The 20,200-nt window shown below is 49.8% G+C and overlaps 1 protein-coding gene across 1 annotated transcript in view; it reads right to left on the bottom strand.

Annotated features, from left to right (window-relative positions):
• The window catches only part of SCARF2 (scavenger receptor class F member 2), a 435,907-nt gene that overhangs the window by 10,281 nt on the left and 405,426 nt on the right, over positions 1 to 20,200 (bottom strand). The window lies entirely within an intron of this gene.

Below are 20,200 nucleotides of genomic sequence, written 5' to 3'. Positions count from 1 at the left end.
ACTCGGGAGCAAGTTTAACCAATGAATAGTTAGAATAAGCTGAACTCTGTACTGTAGTAGTCACATGACCACACCTGTGTGTTCAGGTAGGGGTTGATCGAGTAGTGTAAGAAACAGCTTCCACAGGCTGCTTCTCTTCTCCCCTGGGCTCTGAGTTGCTGTTGATTATGCATTAACACTAGGCTGGAATTCGTATTCTGTTATTGATTACCCAGACTTTACATAACTGCCATGCCATTTCACCTGTGCCAGTCATAGCTTCCTGCTCACTAGGTTTTAACTGTATTCTTAAATGGTTCTCTTTTGTTCCCTGGCGTTTGACTTTGGCTAGAGCCTGTCCTCGCTGCCCTGTCCCTGCAGTGTTCCTGACAATTATCCTTTCTCAGCTCTTAAATATAAATTATTCTATTTATATCTGTGTTACAGTATTTCTCTGTGTATTTTATTAGTTGTCACCACTTGGCAGTGGTGTGGTTTCCTACCATTGTATTGTAATCATTATTGTGTGTAATACTGCTGCAGAACCTCTTGTCAGTTGTTCCTTTTATTTTTAGTCTCAATCTCTATTTTAAAATATTGAACCTTGCAATTGGTTCTTTGGGCGTATTTACCACAATCTGTTTTTCATGCGGATGTGATACATTTTATTTTGCATCAAGAAGATTTATATTTTCACGCAAATTTAAAAAGCTTCTCTTGCTGGGAGATGGGCATCCTCAGATGGCGCAAAGTGCCAGGCACAAACGCAGAAGAGGGATCTTACAATCCCTCTCCTGCGGGCTCCGTCCCGTAAAGAAACTGATGCTGCACACATGCAAAGTAGCGATGAGCGGGTTCAGCTCTGCAGGCATGCTTTGAATGAAACTGCAGGCATGCTTTGAATGCACCGACTGGAATGTTTTTGAGGAAACCGCAAAGGACCATAATGATCTGGCTTACACTGTCACGTCATATGTCAACTTCTGTGAAGACCTATGTGTGCCGTCAAGAACTGTCTGCATCTACGCTAACAGCAAGCCTTGGTTCACCGCCAATCTAAGGCAGTTACGCCTGGGCAAGGAAGAGGCACACAGGAGTGGGGACAAAAAGTATAGACAGGCCAGGAACACCCTTTCCAGAGAGATCAGGGCAGCGAAAAAATAAGAATTTACTTACCGATAATTCTATTTCTCGGAGTCCGTAGTGGATGCTGGGGTTCCTGAAAGGACCATGGGGAATAGCGGCTCCGCAGGAGACAGGGCACAAAAGTAAAGCTTTTACAGGTCAGGTGGTGTGTACTGGCTCCTCCCCCTATGACCCTCCTCCAGACTCCAGTCAGGTACTGTGCCCGGACGAGCGTACACAATAAGGGAGGATTTTGAATCCCGGGTAAGACTCATACCAGCCACACCAATCACACCGTACAACTTGTGATCTAAACCCAGTTAACAGTATGATAACAGAGGAGCCTCTGAAAGATGGCTTCCTAAACAATAACCCGAATTAGTTAACAATAACTATGTACAAGTATTGCAGATAATCCGCACTTGGGATGGGCGCCCAGCATCCACTACGGACTCCGAGAAATAGAATTATCGGTAAGTAAATTCTTATTTTCTCTATCGTCCTAAGTGGATGCTGGGGTTCCTGAAAGGACCATGGGGATTATACCAAAGCTCCCAAACGGGCGGGAGAGTGCGGATGACTCTGCAGCACCGAATGAGAGAACTCCAGGTCCTCCTTTGCCAGGGTATCAAATTTGTAAAAATTTACAAACGTGTTCTCCCCTGACCACGTAGCTGCTCGGCAGAGTTGTAATGCCGAGACCCCTCGGGCAGCCGCCCAAGATGAGCCCACCTTCCTTGCGGAATGGGCCTTAACAGATTTAGGCTGTGGCAGGCCTGCCACAGAATGTACAAGTTGAATTTTGTTACAAATCCAACGAGCAATCGACTGCTTAGAAGCAGGTGCACCCAACTTGTTGGGTGCATACAGTATAAACAGCGAGTCAGATTTTCTGACTCCAGCCGTCCTTTAAATGTATATTTTTAAGGCTCTGACAACGTCCAACAACTTGGAGTCCTTCAAGTCGTCTGTAGCCGCAGGCACTACAATAGGCTGGTTCAGGTGAAACGCTGATACCACCTTAGGGAGAAAATGCGGACGCGTCCGCAGCTCTGCCCTATGTCGAATGGAAAATTAAATAAGGGCTTTTATAAAACAAAGCCGCCAGTTCAGATACTCTCCCGGCCGAAGCCAGGGCCAGTAACATAGTCACTTTCCATGTGAGATATTTCAAATCCACATTCTTTAGTGGTTCAAACCAATTGGATTTGAGGAAATCTAAAACTACATTAAGATCCCACGGTGCCACCTTAGGCACCACAGGAGGCTGTATATGCAGTACTCCTTTGATAAAAATCTGGACCTCAGGGACTGAGGCCAATTCTTTTTGGAAGAATATTGATAGGGCCGAAATTTGAACCTTAATAGATCCCAATTTGAGACCCATAGACAATCCTGATTGCAGGAAATGTAGGAAAACGACCCAGTTGAAATTCCTCCATCGGAGCACTCCGCTGCTCGCACCACGCAACATATTTTCGCCAAATACGGCGATAATGCTTCGCGGTGACTTCCTTCCTTGCCTTTATCAAGGTAGGAATGACTTCTTCTGGAATGCCTTTTCCTTTTAGGATCTGGCATTCAAACGCCATGCCGTCAAACGCAGCCGCGGTAAGTCTTGAAAAAGACAAGGACCCTGCTGAAGCAGGTCCCTTCTCAGAAGTAGAGGCCACGGATCGTCCGTGACCATCTCTTGAAGTTCCGGGTACCAAGTCCTTCTTGGCCAATCCGGAGCCACTAGTCTTACTCCTCTTTGCCGTATAATCCTCAATACCTTTGGTATGAGAGGCAGAGGAGGAAACACATATACCGACTGGTACACCCAAGGTGTTACCAGCGCGTCCACAGCTATTGCCTGCGGATCTCTTGACCTGGCGCAATACCTGTCCAGTGTTTTGTTGAGGCGAGACGCCATCATGTCCACCATTGGTTTTACCCAACGGTTTAATAGCATGTGGAAAACTTCTGGATGAAGTCCCCACTCTCCCGGGTGAAGGTCGTGTCTGCTGAGGAAGTCTGCTTCCCAGTTGTCCACGCCCGGGATGAATACTGCTGACAGTGCTATCACGTGATTCTCCGCCCAGCGAAGGATCCTGGCAGCTTCTGCCATTGCCCTCCTGCTTCTTGTGCCGCCCTGTCTGTTTACATGGGCGACTGCCGTGATGTTGTCCGACTGGATCAACACCGGTCTTCCTTGAAGCAGAGGTTCCGCCTGGCTTAGAGCATTGTAGATTGCTCTTAGTTCCAGAATGCTTATGTGAAGAGACTTTTTCAGGCTCGACCACACTCCCTGGAAATTTCTTCCCTGTGTGACTGCTCCCCAGCCTCTCAGGCTGGCATCCGTGGTCACCAGGATCCAATCCTGCATGCCGAATCTGCGGCCCTCCAATAGATGAGCCTCCTGCAACCACCACAGAAGGGATACCCTTGTCCTCGGCGACAGGGTTATCCGCAGGTGCATCTGAAGATGCGACCCTGACCATTTGTCCAACAGATCCCTTTGCATGGAATCTGCCGAAAGGGATTGCTTCGTAAGAAGCTACCATTTTTTCCCAGGACTCTTGTGCATTGATGTACAGACACCTTTCCTGGTTTTAGGAGGTTCCTGACCAGGTCAGATAACTCCTTGCTTTTTCTTCGGGAAGAAAACCTTTTTCTGAACTGTGTCCAGAATCATCCCCAGGAACAGCAGACGAGTTGTCGGCATTAATTGGGATTTTGGAATATTCAGAATCCATCCGTGCTGCTTTAGCACCTCTTGAGATAGTGCTAAACCCATCTCTAGCTGTTCTCTGGACCTTGCCCTTATTAGGAGATCGTCCAAGTATGGGATAATTAATACGCCTTTTCTTCGAAGAAGAAATATTATCTCGGCCATTACCTTTGTAAAGACCCGAGGTGCCGTGGACAAACCAAACGGCAGCGTCTGAAACTGATAGTGACAGTTTTGTACAATGAACCTGAGGTACCCCTGGTGTGAGGGGTAATTGGAACGTGGAGATACGCATCCTTGATGTCCAAGGATACCATAAAGTCCCCTTCTTCCAGGTTCGCTATCACTGCTCTGAGTGACTCCATCTTGAACTTGAACTTCTTTATGTACAGGTTCAAGGACTTCAGATTTAGAATAGGCCTTACCGAGCCATCCGGCTTCGGTACCACAAAAAGAGTGGAATAATACCCCTTCCCTTGTTGTAGAAGAGGTACCTTGACTATCACCTGCTGAGAATACAGCTTGTGAATGGCTTCCAAAACCGTCTCCCTTTCTGAGGGGGACGTTGGTAAAGCAGACTTCAGGAAACGGCGAGGTGGCTCTGTCTCTAATTTCAACCTGTACCCCTGAGATATTATCTGCAGGATCCAGGGATTTACCTGCGAGTGAGCCCACTGCGCGCTGTAATTCTTGAGACGACCGCCTACCGCCCCCGAGTCCTCTTGCGAAGCCCCAGCGTCATGCTGAGGCTTTTGTAGAAGCCGGGGAGGGCTTCTGTTCCTGGGAAGGAGCTGCCTGTTGCTGTCTCTTCCCTCGTCCTCTGCCTCGTGGCAGATATGAATAGCCCTTTGCTCTCTTATTTTTAAAGGAACGAAAGGGCTGCGGTTGAAAGGTCGGTGCCTTTTTCTGTTGGGGAGTGAATTGAGGTAGAAAGGTGGATTTCCCGGCCGTAGCCGTGGCCACCAAATGCGATAGACCGACCCCAAATAACTCCTCTACGCATCGCCTGTCCACTGTCGTGTCCATAAAGCTCTTCTGGCCGAAATGGACATAGCACTTACCCGTGATGCCAGTGTGCAGATATCTCTCTGTGCATCACGCATATAAAGAAATGCATCCTTTATTTGTTCTAACGACAGTAAAATATTGTCCCTGTCCAGGGTATCAATATTTTCGATCAGGGACTCTGACCAAACTACCCCAGCACTGCACATCCAGGCAGTCGCAATAGCTGGTCGTAGTATAACACCTGCATGTGTGTATATACCTTTTTGGATATTTTCCATCCTCCTATCTGATGGATCTTTAAGTGCGGCCGTCTCAGGAGAGGGTAACGCCACTTGTTTTGATAAGCGTGTTAGCGCTTTGTCCACCCTAGGAGGTGTTTCCCAGCGCTCCCTAACCTCTGGCGAGAAAGGGTATAAAGCCAATAACTTCTTTGAAATTAACAGTTTTTTATCTGGGCACCCCACGCTTCATCACACACGTCATTTAATTCTTCTGATTCGGTAAAAACTACTGGTAGTTTTTTCACACCCCACATAATACCCTGTTTAGTGGTACCTGTAGTATCAGCTAAATGTAACATCTCCTTTATTGCCAAAATCATATAACGTGTGGCCCTACTGGAAAATACGGTTGATTCGTCACCTTCACCACCGGAATCAGTGCCTGTGTCTGGGTCTGTGTCGACCGACTGAGGCAAAGGGCGTTTTACAGCCCCTGACGGTGTTTGAGGCGCCTGGACAGGCACTAATTGAGTGTCCGGCCGCCTCATGTCGGCAAACGACTGCTTAAGCGAGTTGACGCTACCCCGTAATTCCACAAATAAAGGCATCCATTCTGGTGTCGACCCCCTAGGAGGTGACATCCTCATATTTGGCAATTGCTCCGCCTCCACACCAATAACGTCCTCATACATGTCGACACACACGTACCGACACACAGCAGACACACAGGGAATGCTCTATACGAAGACAGGACCCACTAGCCCTTTGGGGAGACAGAGGGAGAGTCTGCCAGCACACACCAAAAAGCGCTATATATGACAGGGATAGCCTTATGATTAAGTGCTCCCTTATAGCTGCTTTTATATTAATATATTGCCATTTATTTTGCCCCCCCTCTCTGTTATACCCTGTTTCTGTAGTGCAGTGCAGGGGAGAGACCTGGGAGCCTTCCTGACCAGCGGAGCTGTGACAGAAAATGGCGCCGTGTGCTGAGGAGATAGGCCCCGCCCCTTTTTCGGCGGGCTCGTCTCCCGCTATTTAGTACATTTAGGCAGGGGTAAATATCTCCATATAGCCTCTGGGGCTATATGTGAGGTATTTTTAGCCTTTTTAAAGGTTTTCATTTGCCTCCCAGGGCGCCCCCCCCCCCCAGCGCCCTGCACCCTCAGTGACTGCCGTGTGAAGTGTGCTGAGAGGAAAATGGCGCACAGCTGCAGTGCTGTGCGCTACCTTAAGAAGACTGCAGGAGTCTTCAGCCGCCGATTCTGGACCTCTTCTTGCTTCAGCATCTGTGAGGGGGCCGGCGGCGTGGCTCCGGTGACCATCCAGGCTGTACCTGTGATCGTCCCTCTGGAGCTTCATGTCCAGTAGCCAAGAAGCCAATCCATCCTGCACGCAGGTGAGTTCACTTCTTCTCCCCTCTGTCCCTCGTTGCAGTGATCCTGTTGCCAGCAGGAATCACTGTAAAATAAAAAACCTAAGCTAAACTCTCTAAGCAGCTCTTTATGAGAGCCACCTAGAATTGCACCCTTCTCGGCCGGGCACAAAAATCTAACTGGAGTCTGGAGGAGGGTCATAGGGGGAGGAGCCAGTACACACCACCTGACCTGTAAAAGCTTTACTTTTGTGCCCTGTCTCCTGCGGAGCCGCTATTCCCCATGGTCCTTTCAGGAACCCCAGCATCCACTTAGGACGATAGAGAAAACGCTATGCTGACAAGCTGGTGTCCAACTTCTCCGCGAATGACCCTCGATCGGTGTGGATGGGCCTGAAGGCTGCCACTAACTACAAGTGTTCCACCCCCTGCACTGGCTCAAGTCAACAACTGGCTGAGGACCTAAATTTTTTCTACTGCAGGTTCGAGAAGCCCTGTGACGCAGGCGACTCATCACCGCTTTCTGCTGGTAGGTTGGCAGCCATGGTGGGAACTCCCTCTGGTCCCCGGGACACCACGCCAAATCTTCACGCAGACGTTGCAGAGGTAACGAGGCTATTCAGAGGCCTGAAGCCCAGGAAGGCATCTGGGCCAGACGGCGTATCCCCATCCGCCCTTAAAACATGTGCCAAACAGCTGGCTCCAGTCTTCACGGACATCTTCAACAAGTTGTTTGAAACTAGCTTGGTCCCATCTTGCTTCAAGTGCTCACTCATCATCCCTGTACCGAAGAAACCATCCTCTTTCGGGAACCTGAACAACTACAGGCCGGTAGCGCTAACATCGGTGGTGAAGAAAACGAATGAGCGACTGGTACTGGCCCAGCTCAAGTCCACAGTAGGCTCCCTCCTAGACCCTCTGCAGTTCGCCTACAGGGAAAATAGATCGGCAGAGGATGCGGTGAATCTGTGCCTGCACTCCATCCTGCAGCACCTGGACTTGCCAAAGGGCTATGCGAGGGTACTGTTTGTGGACTTCAGCTCGGCTTTCAATACTATCATCCCCGCCCGGCTGAGATCTAAAATGCACGGTCTAGGTGTCTCAGAACCATGGGTGGTGAATTTCTTAATGGAAAGAGAGCAGCGAGTGAGGATGGGGAAATTCGTCTCGGGGTCAGGTCAACCAGCACGGGGGCGCCCCAAGGGTGTGTCCTCTCTCCCTTCCTCTTCTCTCTCTATACCAATGACTGCACCTCTGAAGAAACATTGGTGAAACTCATCAAATTCGCGGATGACACCACACTAATTGGTCTCATTACGGATGGGGTCGAGACTGCCTATAGGAAGGAGGTTGAGAGACTGGTCACCTGGTGCGACACTAACAATCTACATCTAAATACATTCAAAATGGTTGAGATGATTATTGATTTCAGGAAGCACCCTCCTTCAGTAAACCCACTATCAATTGCGGACAATGCAGTCGCGATAGTAGAATCCTTCTGGTTTCTAGGCTCCACGATCGCCAAGGATTTGAGGTGGCAGGCTAATATTGACGGCATCGTGGGTAAGGCCCAACAGAGACTGCATTTCTTACGTCAACTTAGGAAGTTCAAACTGCCGCAGAAACTCCTGATACTCTTTTACTCTGCAATCATCCAATCAGTCCTCGGCAACTCAATAATAGTGTGGTTTGGCTCGGCCTCAACTCACGACAAGAACAGACTACAACGAACTGTTAAAGTTGCTGGTAAAATCGTAGGGACTAATCTCCCGGCAATTGAAGACATCTATCGGGCTAGGGTCACGAAGCGGGCGGAAAGGATCATCAATGACCGCTCCCACCCTGCCCATGACCTGTTCCGACGGCTGCCGTCTGGCAGGCGGTACAGTTCGAGGCTAGTGAGGACTGCCAGATGGCAGCTTCTTTCCCCAGGCAACTATCATGTTGTACTCGACTATTGCCTAGACCATCCCACAACCTTACACGGAAGATGCTACTCAAGCCCCGCCATGCTTCCCTTCTCCGTGTTGTGTTATGCTGCGTAATGTCATTGCCGTCCTATTGTGTTGTCCTTTTGTGTTGTCTGATAGCAGTTGTTATCGGAAACAAATTCCTTGTGTATTCTGTATTTGGTACTGATATACTTGGCAATAAAAATAAGAATTTACTCACCGGTAATTCTATTTCTCGTAGTCCGTAGTGGATGCTGGGTACTCCGTAAGGACCATGGGGTATAGACGGGCTCCGCAGGAGACTGGGCACTCTTAAAAGAAAGATTAGGTACTATATCTGGTGTGCACTGGCTCCTCCCTCTATGCCCCTCCTCCAGACCTCAGTTAGGGAAACTGTGCCCGGAAGAGCTGACATTACTAGGAAAGGATTTGGAATCCAGGGTAAGACTCATACCAGCCACACCAATCACACCGTACAACTCGTGATAACTATACCCAGTTAACAGTATGAACAATAACTGAGCCTCTCTCAACAGATGGCTCATACAATAACCCTTTAGTTAAGCAATAACTATATACATGTATTGCAGAGAGTCCGCACTTGGGACGGGCTCCGAGCATCCACTACGGACTACGAGAAATAGAATTACCGGTGAGTAAATTCTTATTTTCTCTGACGTCCTAGTGGATGCTGGGTACTCCGTAAGGACCATGGGGATTATACCAAAGCTCCCAAACGGGCAGGAGAGTGCGGATGACTCTGCAGCACCGAATGAGCAAACTCAAGGTCCTCCTCAGCCAGGGTATCAAACTTGTAGAATTTTGCAAAAGTGTTTGAACCCGACCAAGTAGCAGCTCGGCAAAGTTGTAAAGCCGAGACCCCTCGGGCAGCCGCCCAAGAAGAGCCCACCTTCCTCGTGGAATGGGATTTTACTAATTTAGGATGCGGCAGTCCAGCCGCAGAATGTGCAAGCTGAATCGTGCTACAGATCCAGCGAGCAATAGTCTGCTTTGAAGCAGGAGCACCCAGCTTGTTGGGTGCATGCAGGATAAATAGCGAGTCAGTTTTTCTGACTCTAGCCGTCCTGGAAACATAAAGTTTCAGGGCCCGGACTAGGTCCAGCAACTTGGAATCCTCCAAGTCCCTAGTAGCCGCAGGCACCACAATAGGTTGGTTCAAATGAAACGATGATACCACCTTAGGGAGAAATTGGGGACGAGTCCTCCATTCTGCCCTTTCCATATGGAAGATCAGATATGGGCTTTTACATGACAAAGCCGCCAATTCTGACACACGCCTAGTCCAAGCTAAGGCCAAAAGCATGACCACTTTCCACGTGAGATATTTTAGCTCCACGGTCTTAAGTGGCTCAAACCAGTGGGATTTTAGGAATCCAACACACGTTAAGATCCCAAGGTGCCACTGGAGGCACAAAAGGGGCTGAATATGCAGCACCCCTGTAACAACGTCCGAACTTCAGGCAGTGAAGCCAGTTCTTTTTGAGAGAAAAAGGGATAGGGCCGAAATCTTGGCCTTTATGGATCCTAATTTTAGGCCCATAGTCACTCCTGACTGTAGGAAGTGCAGGAATCGACCCCCCTGGAATTCCTCTGTAGGGCCTTCCCAGCCACACACCAAGCAACCTATTTTCGCCATATACAGTGAAAAAGTCTTGCTGTCACGTCTTTCCTAGCCTTTATCAGCGTAGGAATAACTGCATCCGGAATGCCCTTTTCCACTAGGATCCGGCGTTCAACCACCATGCCGTCCAACGCAGCCGCGGTAAGTCTTGGATCAGACAGGGTCCCTGTTGCAACATGTCCTGACTGAGAGGCAGAGGCCATGGGTCCTCTGAGAGCATTTCTTGCAGTTCCGGGTACCGAGTCCTTCTTGGCCAATCCGGAGCAAAGAATATTGTTCACACTCCTCCGTTTATTACAATTCTCAGCCCTTGGGTCTGAGAGGAAGAGGAGGGAATATATAGACCGACTGGAACACCCACGGTGTTACTAGTGCAACCACAGCTATCGCCTGAGAGTCCCTTGACCCAGCGTAAAACCTTTTTTATCTTTTTATTAAGGTGGGACGCCATGTAGTCCACCTGAGGCAGTTTCCATCAATTTGCAAAACTGCGTGAAGACTTTCTGATGAAGTCACCACTTTCCCGGGTAGAGGTCGTGTCCACTCCCGGAATGAACACTGCTGACAGTGCGCTTACTTGATTCTCCGCCCAGCGAAGAATTCTGGTGGCTTCTACCCTCGCCACCCTGCTCCTTGTGCCGCCCTGGCGGTTTACATGAGCCCCTGCGGTCTGACTGGATCAGAACCGGTTGGTCGCGAAGCAGGAACTCCGCTTGACTTAGGGCGTTGTATATGGCCCTTAGTTCCAGGATATTGATGTGAAGGCAAGTCTGTTGGCTTGACCACAAACCTTGGAATTTTCTTCCCTGTGTAACTGCCCCCCACCCTCGGAGGCTTGCATCCGTGGTCACCAGGACCCAGTCCTGAATGCCGAATCTGCGGCCCTCGAGAAGGTGAGCACTCCGCAGCCACCACAGGAGAGACACCCTGGCCCTGGGGGATAGGGTGATTAACCGATGCATCTGAAGATGTGATCCGGACCACTTGTCCAGTAAGTTCCATTGTCCTTGCATGGAACCAGCCGAAGGGGATGGCCTCGTATGATGCCATCATCCTTCCCAGGACTCGAGTGCAGTGATGCACTGACACCTGTTTTGGTTTTCAATGGATTCCTGACCAGTGTCATGAGCTCCTGAGCTCTCTCTATCGGGAGATAAACCCTCTTCTGGTCTGTGTCTAGGATCATGTCTAGGCGAGGCAGATGAGCTGTAGGAACCAACTGCGACTTCGGAATATATAGAATCCAGTCGTGTTGCCGTTTCACTTCCAGAGAAGGTGATACGCTGTCCAGCAACTGCTCTCTTGATCTCGCTTTTATGAGGAGATCATCCAAGTATGTGATAATAGTGACACCTTGCTTCCGCAGGAGCACCATCATATCCGCCATTACCTTGGTGAAATTGGTAATGACAATCCCGTACCGCAATTCTGAGGTACGCCTGATGAGGTGGATAAATGGGGACACGAAGGTATGCATCCCTTATGTCCCGATTCATTTCAGGCTTGCAATGACCGCTCTTAGCGATTCCATCTTGAACCTGAACCTTTTCAGGTATATGTTCAGGGATTTTAATAAGAATTTACTTACCGATAATTCTATTTCTCATAGTCCGTAGTGGATGCTGGGGACTCCGAAAGGACCATGGGGAATAGCGGCTCCGCAGGAGACTGGGCACAAAGTAAAAGCTTTAGGACTAGCTGGTGTGCACTGGCTCCTCCCCCTATGACCCTCCTCCAAGCCTCAGTTAGGATACTGTGCCCGGACGAGCGTACACAATAAGGAAGGATTTTGAATCCCGGGTAAGACTCATACCAGCCACACCAATCACACCGTACAACTTGTGATCTGAACCCAGTTAACAGCATGATAACAGAAGGAGCCTCTGAAAAGATGGCTCACAACAACAATAACCCGATTTTTGTAACAATAACTATGTACAAGTAATGCAGACAATCCGCACTTGGGATGGGCGCCCAGCATCCACTACGGACTATGAGAAATAGAATTATCGGTAAGTAAATTCTTATTTTCTCTAACGTCCTAGTGGATGCTGGGGACTCCGAAAGGACCATGGGGATTATACCAAAGCTCCCAAACGGGCGGGAGAGTGCGGATGACTCTGCAGCACCGAATGAGAGAACTCCAGGTCCTCCTCAGCCAGGGTATCAAATTTGTAGAATTTAGCAAACGTGTTTGCCCCTGACCAAGTAGCTGCTCGGCAAAGTTGTAAAGCCGAGACCCCTCGGGCAGCCGCCCAAGATGAGCCCACTTTCCGTGTGGAATGGGCTTTTACAGATTTTGGCTGTGGCAGGCCTGCCACAGAATGTGCAAGCTGAATTGTACTACAAATCCAACGAGCAATCGTCTGCTTAGAAGCAGGAGCACCCAGCTTGTTGGGTGCATACAGGATAAACAGCGAGTCAGATTTTCTGACTCCAGCCGTCCTGGAAACATATATTTGCAGGGCCCTGACTACGTCCAGCAACTTGGAATCCTCCAAGTCCCTAGTAGCCGCAGGCACCACAATAGGTTGGTTTAAGTGAAATGCTGAAACCACCTTAGGGAGAAATTGAGGACGAGTCCTCAATTCTGCCCTGTCCGTATGAAAAATTAGGTAAGGGCTTTTATAGGATAAAGCCGCCAATTCTGATACACGCCTGGCTGAAGCCAGGGCTAACAGCATTACCACTTTCCATGTGAGATATTTCAAGTCCACAGTGGTGAGTGGTTCAAACCAATGTGATTTTAGGAATCCCAACACTACATTGAGATCCCAAGGTGCCACTGGAGGCACAAAAGGAGGCTGTATATGCAGTACTCCCTTGACAAACGTCTGAACTTCAGGAACAGAAGCTAGTTCTTTTTTTTGGAAGAATATCGACAGGGCCGAAATTTGAACCTTAATGGACCCTAATTTGAGGCCCATAGACAGTCCTGTTTGCAGGAAATGCAGGAATCGACCCAGTTGAAATTCCTCCGTAGGGGCCTTCCTGGCCTCGCACCCCGCAACATATTTACGCCAAATACGGTGATAATGTTGTACGGTTACATCCTTCCTGGCTTTGATCAGGGTAGGGATGACTTCATCCGGAATGCCTTTTTCCGTCAGGATCCGGCGTTCAACCGCCATGCCGTCAAATGCAGCCGCGGTAAGTCTTGGAACAGACATGGTCCCTGCTGGAGCAGGTCCTGTCTTAGAGGTAGAGGCCACGGGTCTTCCGTGAGCATCTCTTGAATTTCCGGGTACCAAGTCCTTCTTGGCCAATCCGGAGCCACGAGTATAGTCTTTACTCCACTCCTTCTTATGATTCTCAGTACTTTTGGTATGAGAGGAAGAGGAGGGAACACATACACTGACCGGTACACCCACGGTGTTACCAGAGCGTCCACAGCTATTGCCTGAGGGTCCCTTGACCTGGAGCAATATCTGTCCAGTTTTTTGTTGAGGCGAGACGCCATCATGTCCACCTTTGGTTTTTCCCAACGGTTTACAATCATGTGGAAGACTTCTGGGTGAAGTCCCCACTCCCCCGGGTGAAGATCGTGTCTGCTGAGGAAGTCTGCTTCCCAGTTGTCCACTCCCGGAATGAACACTGCTGACAGTGCTATCACATGATTTTCCGCCCCGCGAAGAATCCTTGCCACTTCCGTCATTGCCCTCCTGCTTCTTGTGCCGCCCTGTCTGTTTACGTGGGCGACTGCCGTGATGTTGTCCGACTGGATCAATACTGGCTGACCCTGAAGCAGAGGCCTTGCCTGACTTAGGGCATTGTAAATGGCCCTTAGTTCCAGGATATTTATGTGAAGTGACGTTTCCATGCTTGACCACAAGCCCTGGAAATTTTTTCCCTGTGTGACTGCTCCCCAGCCTCTCAGGCTGGCATCCGTGGTCACCAGGACCCAATCCTGAATGCCGAATCTGCGGCCCTCTAGGAGATGAGCACTCTGTAACCACCACAGGAGAGACACCCTTGTCCTTGGAGACAGGGTTATCCGCTGATGCATTTGAAGATGCGATCCGGACCATTTGTCTAGCAGATCCAACTGAAAAGTTCTTGCGTGGAATCTGCCGAATGGAATCGCTTCGTAAGAAGCCACCATCTTTCCCAGGACCCTTGTGCACTGATGCACTGACACCTGGCCTGGTCTTAGGAGTTTCCTGACTAGGTCGGATAACTCCCTGGCTTTCTCTTCCGGGAGAAACACCTTTTTCTGTACTGTGTCCAGAATCATCCCTAGGAACAGCAGACGTGTCGTCGGAATCAGCTGCGATTTTGGAATATTTAGAATCCATCCGTGCTGTCGTAGTACTATTTGAGATAGTGCTACTCCGACCTCTAACTGTTCTCTGGACCGTGCCCTTATCAGGAGATCGTCCAAGTAAGGGATAATTAAGACGCCTTTTCTTCGAAGAAGAATCATCATTTCGGCCATTACCTTGGTAAAGACCCGGGGTGCCGTGGACAATCCAAACGGCAGCGTCTGAAACTGATAGTCCAGGTTCGCTATCACTGCTCTGAGTGACTCCATCTTGAACTTGAACCTTTTTATGTAAGTGTTCAAGGCTTTCAGATTTAAAATGGGTCTCACCGAGCCGTCCGGCTTCGGTACCACAAACAGCGTGGAGTAATACCCCTTTCCCTGTTGTAGGAGGGGTACCTTGATTATCACTTGCTGGGAATACAGCTTGTGAATGGCTTCCAATACCGCCTCCCTGTCGGGGGTAGACGTTGGTAAAGCAGACTTCAGGAACCGGCGAGGGGGAGACGTCTCGAATTCCAATTTGTACCCCTGAGATACTACCTGCAGGATCCAGGGGTCCACTTGCGAGTGAGCCCACTGCGCGCTGAAATTCTTGAGACGGGCCCCCACCGTGCCTGAGTCCGCTTGTAAGGCCCCAGCGTCATGCTGAGGACTTGGCAGAAGCGGGGGATGGCTTCTGTTCGTGGGAAGAAGCTGTCTGTTGCAGTCTTTCTCCCCTTCCTCTGCCCCGGGGCAGATATGAGTGGCCTTTTGCCCGCTTGCCCTTATGGGGACGAAAGGACTGAGCCTGAAAAGACGGTATCTTTTTCTGCTGCGAGGTGACTTGGGGTAAAAAGGTGGATTTCCCAGCCGTTGCCGTGGCCACCAGGTCCGATAGACCGCCCCCAAATAACTCCTCCCCTTTATACGGCAATACTTCCATATGCCGTTTGGAATGCGCATCCCCTGACCACTGTCGCGTCCATAATCCTCTTCTGGCAGAAATGGACATCGCACTTACTCTTGATGCCAGAGTGCAAATGTCTCTCTGTGCATCTCGCATATATAGGAATGCATCCTTTAAATGCTCTATAGTCAATAATATATTGTCCCTGTCCAGGGTATCAATATTTTCAGTCAGGGAATCCGACCAAGCCACCCCAGCACTGCACATCCAGGCTGAGGCGATTGCTGGTCGCAGTATAACACCAGTATGTGTGTATATACTTTTAAGGATATTTTCCAGCCTCCTATCTGCTGGCTCCTTAAGGGCGGCCGTTTCTGGAGACGGTAACGCCACTTGTTTTGATAAGCGTGTGAGCGCCTTATCCACCCTAGGGGGTGTTTCCCAACGAGCCCTAACCTCTGGTGGGAAGGGATATAGTGCCAATAATTTTTTAGAAATTAGCAGTTTTTTGTCGGGGGTAACCCACGCTTCATCACACACTTCATTCAATTCATCTGATTCAGGAAAAACTACGGGTAGTTTTTTCACACCCCACATAATACCCCTTTTTGTGGTACTTGCAGTATCAGAGATGTGCAAAACCTCCTTCATTGCCGTGATCATGTAACGTGTGGCCCTACTGGAAAATACGTTTGTTTCTTCACCGTCGACACTGGAGTCAGTGTCTGTGTCTGGGTCCGTGTCGACCCACTGAGGTAACGGGCGTTTAATAGCCCCTGACGGTGTTTGAGACGCCTGGACAGGCACTAACTGAGCTGCCGGCTGTCTCATGTCGTCAACAGTTTTCTGTAACGTGCCGACACTGTCACGTAATTCCTTAATTACGGCCATCCATTCAGGTGTCGACTCCCTAGGGGGTGACATCACTATTATAGGCAATTGCTCCGCCTCCACATCATTTTCCTCCTCATACATGTCGACACACACGTACCGACACCCAGCACACACACAGGGAATGCTCTGATAGAGGACAGGACCCACTTAGCCCCTTGGGGAGACAGAGGGAGAGTTTGCCAGCACACACCAGAGCGCTATATATGTATAGGGACAACCTTACAATAAGTGTCTATCCCTTATAGCTGCTTATATCTGTTATTTTGCCAAATAAGTGCCCCCCTTTCTTTTTTACCCTGTTTCTGTAGTTGCAGGATGCAGGGGAGATTCTGGGAGCCTTCCTACCAGCGGAGCTGTGTGGGAAAAATGGCGCTGTGTGCTGAGGAGATAGGCCCCGCCCCCTTCACGGCGGGCTCTTCTCCCGCTTTTTTCTGGAAAACTGGCAGGGGTTAAATACATCCATATAGCCCAGGAGCTATATGTGATGTATTTTTTTGCCAAATAAGGTAAATACATTGCTTCCCAGGGCGCCCCCCCCCCAGCGCCCTGCACCCTCAGTGACCGGAGTATGAAGTGTGCTGAGAGCAATGGCGCACAGCTGCAGTGCTGTGCGCTACCTTATGAAGACAGGAAAGTCTTCTGCCGCCGATTTATGGACCTCTTCTTGCTTCAGCATCTGTAAGGGGGCCGGCGGCGCGGCTCCGGGACCCATCCATGGCTGGGCCTGTGATCGTCCCTCTGGAGCTAATGTCCAGTAGCCTAAGAAGCCCAATCCACTCTGCACGCAGGTGAGTTCGCTTCTTCTCCCCTTAGTCCCTCGATGCAGTGAGCCTGTTGCCAGCAGGTCTCACTTCTGTAAGGGGGCCGGCGGCTCGGCTCCGGGACCCATCCATGGCTGGGCCTGTGATCGTCCCTCTGGAGCTAATGTCCAGTAGCCTAAGAAGCCCAATCCACTCTGCACGCAGGTGAGTTCGCTTCTTCTCCCCTTAGTCCCTCGATGCAGTGAGCCTGTTGCCAGCAGGTCTCACTGAAAATAAAAAACCTATTTAAACTTTTACTCTAAGCAGCTCAGGAGAGCCACCTAGATTGCACCCTTCTCGTTCGGGCACAAAATCTTAACTGAGGCTTGGAGGAGGGTCATAGGGGAAGGAGCCAGTGCACACCAGCTAGTCCTAAAGCTTTTACTTTGTGCCCAGTCTCCTGCGGAGCCGCTATTCCCCATGGTCCTTTCGGAGTCCCCAGCATCCACTAGGACGTTAGAGAAAATACAATATGGGTCTAACCGAGCCGTCTGGTTTCGGGATTATAACATGGTCGAATAATAACACCCTCTTGTTGAAGGAGGGGACCCTTGACCACCACCTGTTGAAGATACAATTTACGAATTGCAGTTAACACTGGCTCCCTCTCTTGGGGGGAAGCCCGCCGGGTCCTCGGTGAGGGGGCATCTTCTCACAGTCCAGCCTGTATCCCTGCGATACAATTTCTATTGCCCAGGGATCTAACAGGGAGTGAACCCACTTGTGGCTGAACTTACGAAGGCGTGTCCCCACCGGGCCTAGCTCCGCCTGTGGAGCCCCAGCGACATGCGGTGGATTTTTGTAGAGGCCGTGGAGGACTTCTGTTCCTGGGGACTAGCTGTGTTGTACAGCTTCTTTCCTCTGCCCCCGGCTCTGACAAGAAAGGACGCACCTCAGACTTTCTTGTTTCTATATTCGAAAAGCTGCATTTAATAATGTCGTGCTTTCCTAGGCTGTGCAGGAATATAAGGCAAAATATCAGAATTACCAGCTATAGCTGTGGAGACCAGGCCCGAGAACCTTTCTCCACACAATCCTCAGCCTTCCATATGCCTCTTAAGTCGGCATCATTTGTCCAATGTATATTTTACAGGACACGTCAAGCAGAAATCGACATAGCTTTTGTCTCTAGGACCCAGTATACTCATGTCCCTTTGGGCATGCTTTATAATTATATATCTATCACTTAAGACAGCATTTTAAAATATTTATATGCATACTAGGGTCTCAATCTCTGCTGATAAGGTACCTGTCCACGCTGCCACAGCGCTATAAACCCATGCCGACACAATCGCCGGTCTGGGTAGTATACTAGAATGTGCACACTATCTGCAGGATCCCTGAGAATAGCTAGTGCAAACAGGACACCCAAGGGGAAGATTCTCAACACATCCTGGCCCTAGTGGGGAAAGGATACAGCCTGAGAATTCTCTTGTGGGAAGCTGCCGTCTCTTGTCTGGAGATTCCCGCTCTTTTTCCTCATGAGAGGAGGGAAATTTACCTCAGCATTCTTCCCCTTAACATGTGTACTCTCGTGTCAGGGACAGATGAGTCATCAGTGATATGCAAATCATCTTTTATTCCAATAATCATATATTGAATATCTTTTAGCCCTCTTGGCTGTAACTTTGCATTAGCGTAGTCGACAGTGGAGTTAAACTCCGTGTCGATACTTTGTTATTTTGGATAGTGAACATAGAGAGACTCTGAAAGACTCTGTGACATAGGGTCAGACCAGGTTAGATTTCCTTTCTGTTCCCTAACCTTTTGTGCAATAATTTTACCTCAGCACTTACACATATCCAAACAGGTGTCGGTGTTGTCGACGGAGACACCCTCCCACACACATATCCGCTCTATCACCTCCTTAGAGGAGCCTTTTACCTCAGACATGTCGACACACGCGTACCGACACACCACACACACAGGGGATGCTCTATTTGAAGACAGTTCCTCCACCAGGCCCTTTGGAGAGACAGAGAGAGAGTATGCCAGCACACACCACAGCGCTATATAATACAGGGATGTACACTATACTGAGTGATTTTTCCCCTATAGCAGCTTATATACACAGTTTTGCGCCTAAATTTATGTGCCCCCCCTCTCTTTTTTACCCTTTGTGTACCAGGATACTGCAGGGGAGAGCCTGGGGAGCTTCCTTCCAGCTGAGCTGTGAAGAGAAAATGGCGCCGGTGTGCTGAGGAAGAAGGCCCGGCCCCCTCAGCGGCGTGCTTCTGTCCTTTTATGTACTTTAATGGCGGGGGTTAATGCACATATACAGTTTATCAGACTGTATTATGTGCTTTTCGCCAAGTAAGGTAATCTAATTGCTGCCCAGGGCACCCCCCCCCCCCAGCGCCCTGCACCCATCAGTTACCGGAGTGTGTGGTGTGCTAAGGGAGCAATGGCGCACAGCTGCAGTGCTGTGCGCTACCTTAATGAAGACCGGAGTCTTCAGCCGCCGATTTTCAACTTCTCTTCGTTCTTCTGGCTCTGCAAGGGGGACGGCGGCGCGGCTCCGGGACCGGACGACCGAGGACTGGGCCTGTGTTCGATCCCTCTGGAGCTAATGGTGTCCAGTAGCCTTAGAAGCCCAAGCTAGCTGCAAGCAGGTAGGTTCGCTTCTCTCCCCTCAGTCCCACGTAGCAGTGAGTCTGTTGCCAGCAGATCTCACTGAAAATAAAAAACCTAACAAATACTTTCTTTTCTAGAAAGCTCAGGAGAGCCCCTAGGGTGCATCCAGCTCTGGCCGGGCACAGATACTAACTGAGGTCTGGAGGAGGGGCATAGAGGGAGGAGCCAGTGCACACCAGATATAGTACCTAATCTTTCTTTTAAGAGTGCCCAGTCTCCTGCGGAGCCCGTCTATACCCCATGGTTCTTACGGAGTACCCAGCATCCACTAGGACGTCAGCGAAAAGTGATTCTGATTCTTATTCAGTTCTCGGAGAACCGAAGAACCCCCCCCCCCCGAACTTCATGTCACGAGCCCGGATCTGAGCCAGGCTCGGGTTTTCCCACCTGACTCGGAAACCAGAACGAGGCAAAACGTCATTATCCCGCTGTCGGATTCTCGCGGGGTTTGGATCCCATATAAGGAGCCGCGCATCCCCGCCATATTTAACTCCGGCATTGGAGAGTGTAGAGAGAGGACGTGTCTCCATCCTCAGTGTCCTGCATCAGTTCAGTGTTAGTGTCTTGTGCTGCATCAGTCCAGTCACAGTGGTTGTGTCCTCTGCTGCCATATGTCCAGTGCTGCTGTATAAGTCCAGTCCAGTGGTGCTGTGTTGTGCTGCATCAGTTCAGTGGTGCTGTGTTGTGCTGCATCAGTCCAGTCACAG

This window comes from Pseudophryne corroboree, chromosome 1 (assembly GCF_028390025.1).
Source record: "Pseudophryne corroboree isolate aPseCor3 chromosome 1, aPseCor3.hap2, whole genome shotgun sequence".
Taxonomy (NCBI): Eukaryota; Metazoa; Chordata; class Amphibia; order Anura; family Myobatrachidae; genus Pseudophryne; species Pseudophryne corroboree.
The sequence above is the reverse complement of the archived record's forward strand: the minus strand, read 5'-3'. Positions and strand labels throughout refer to the sequence as shown.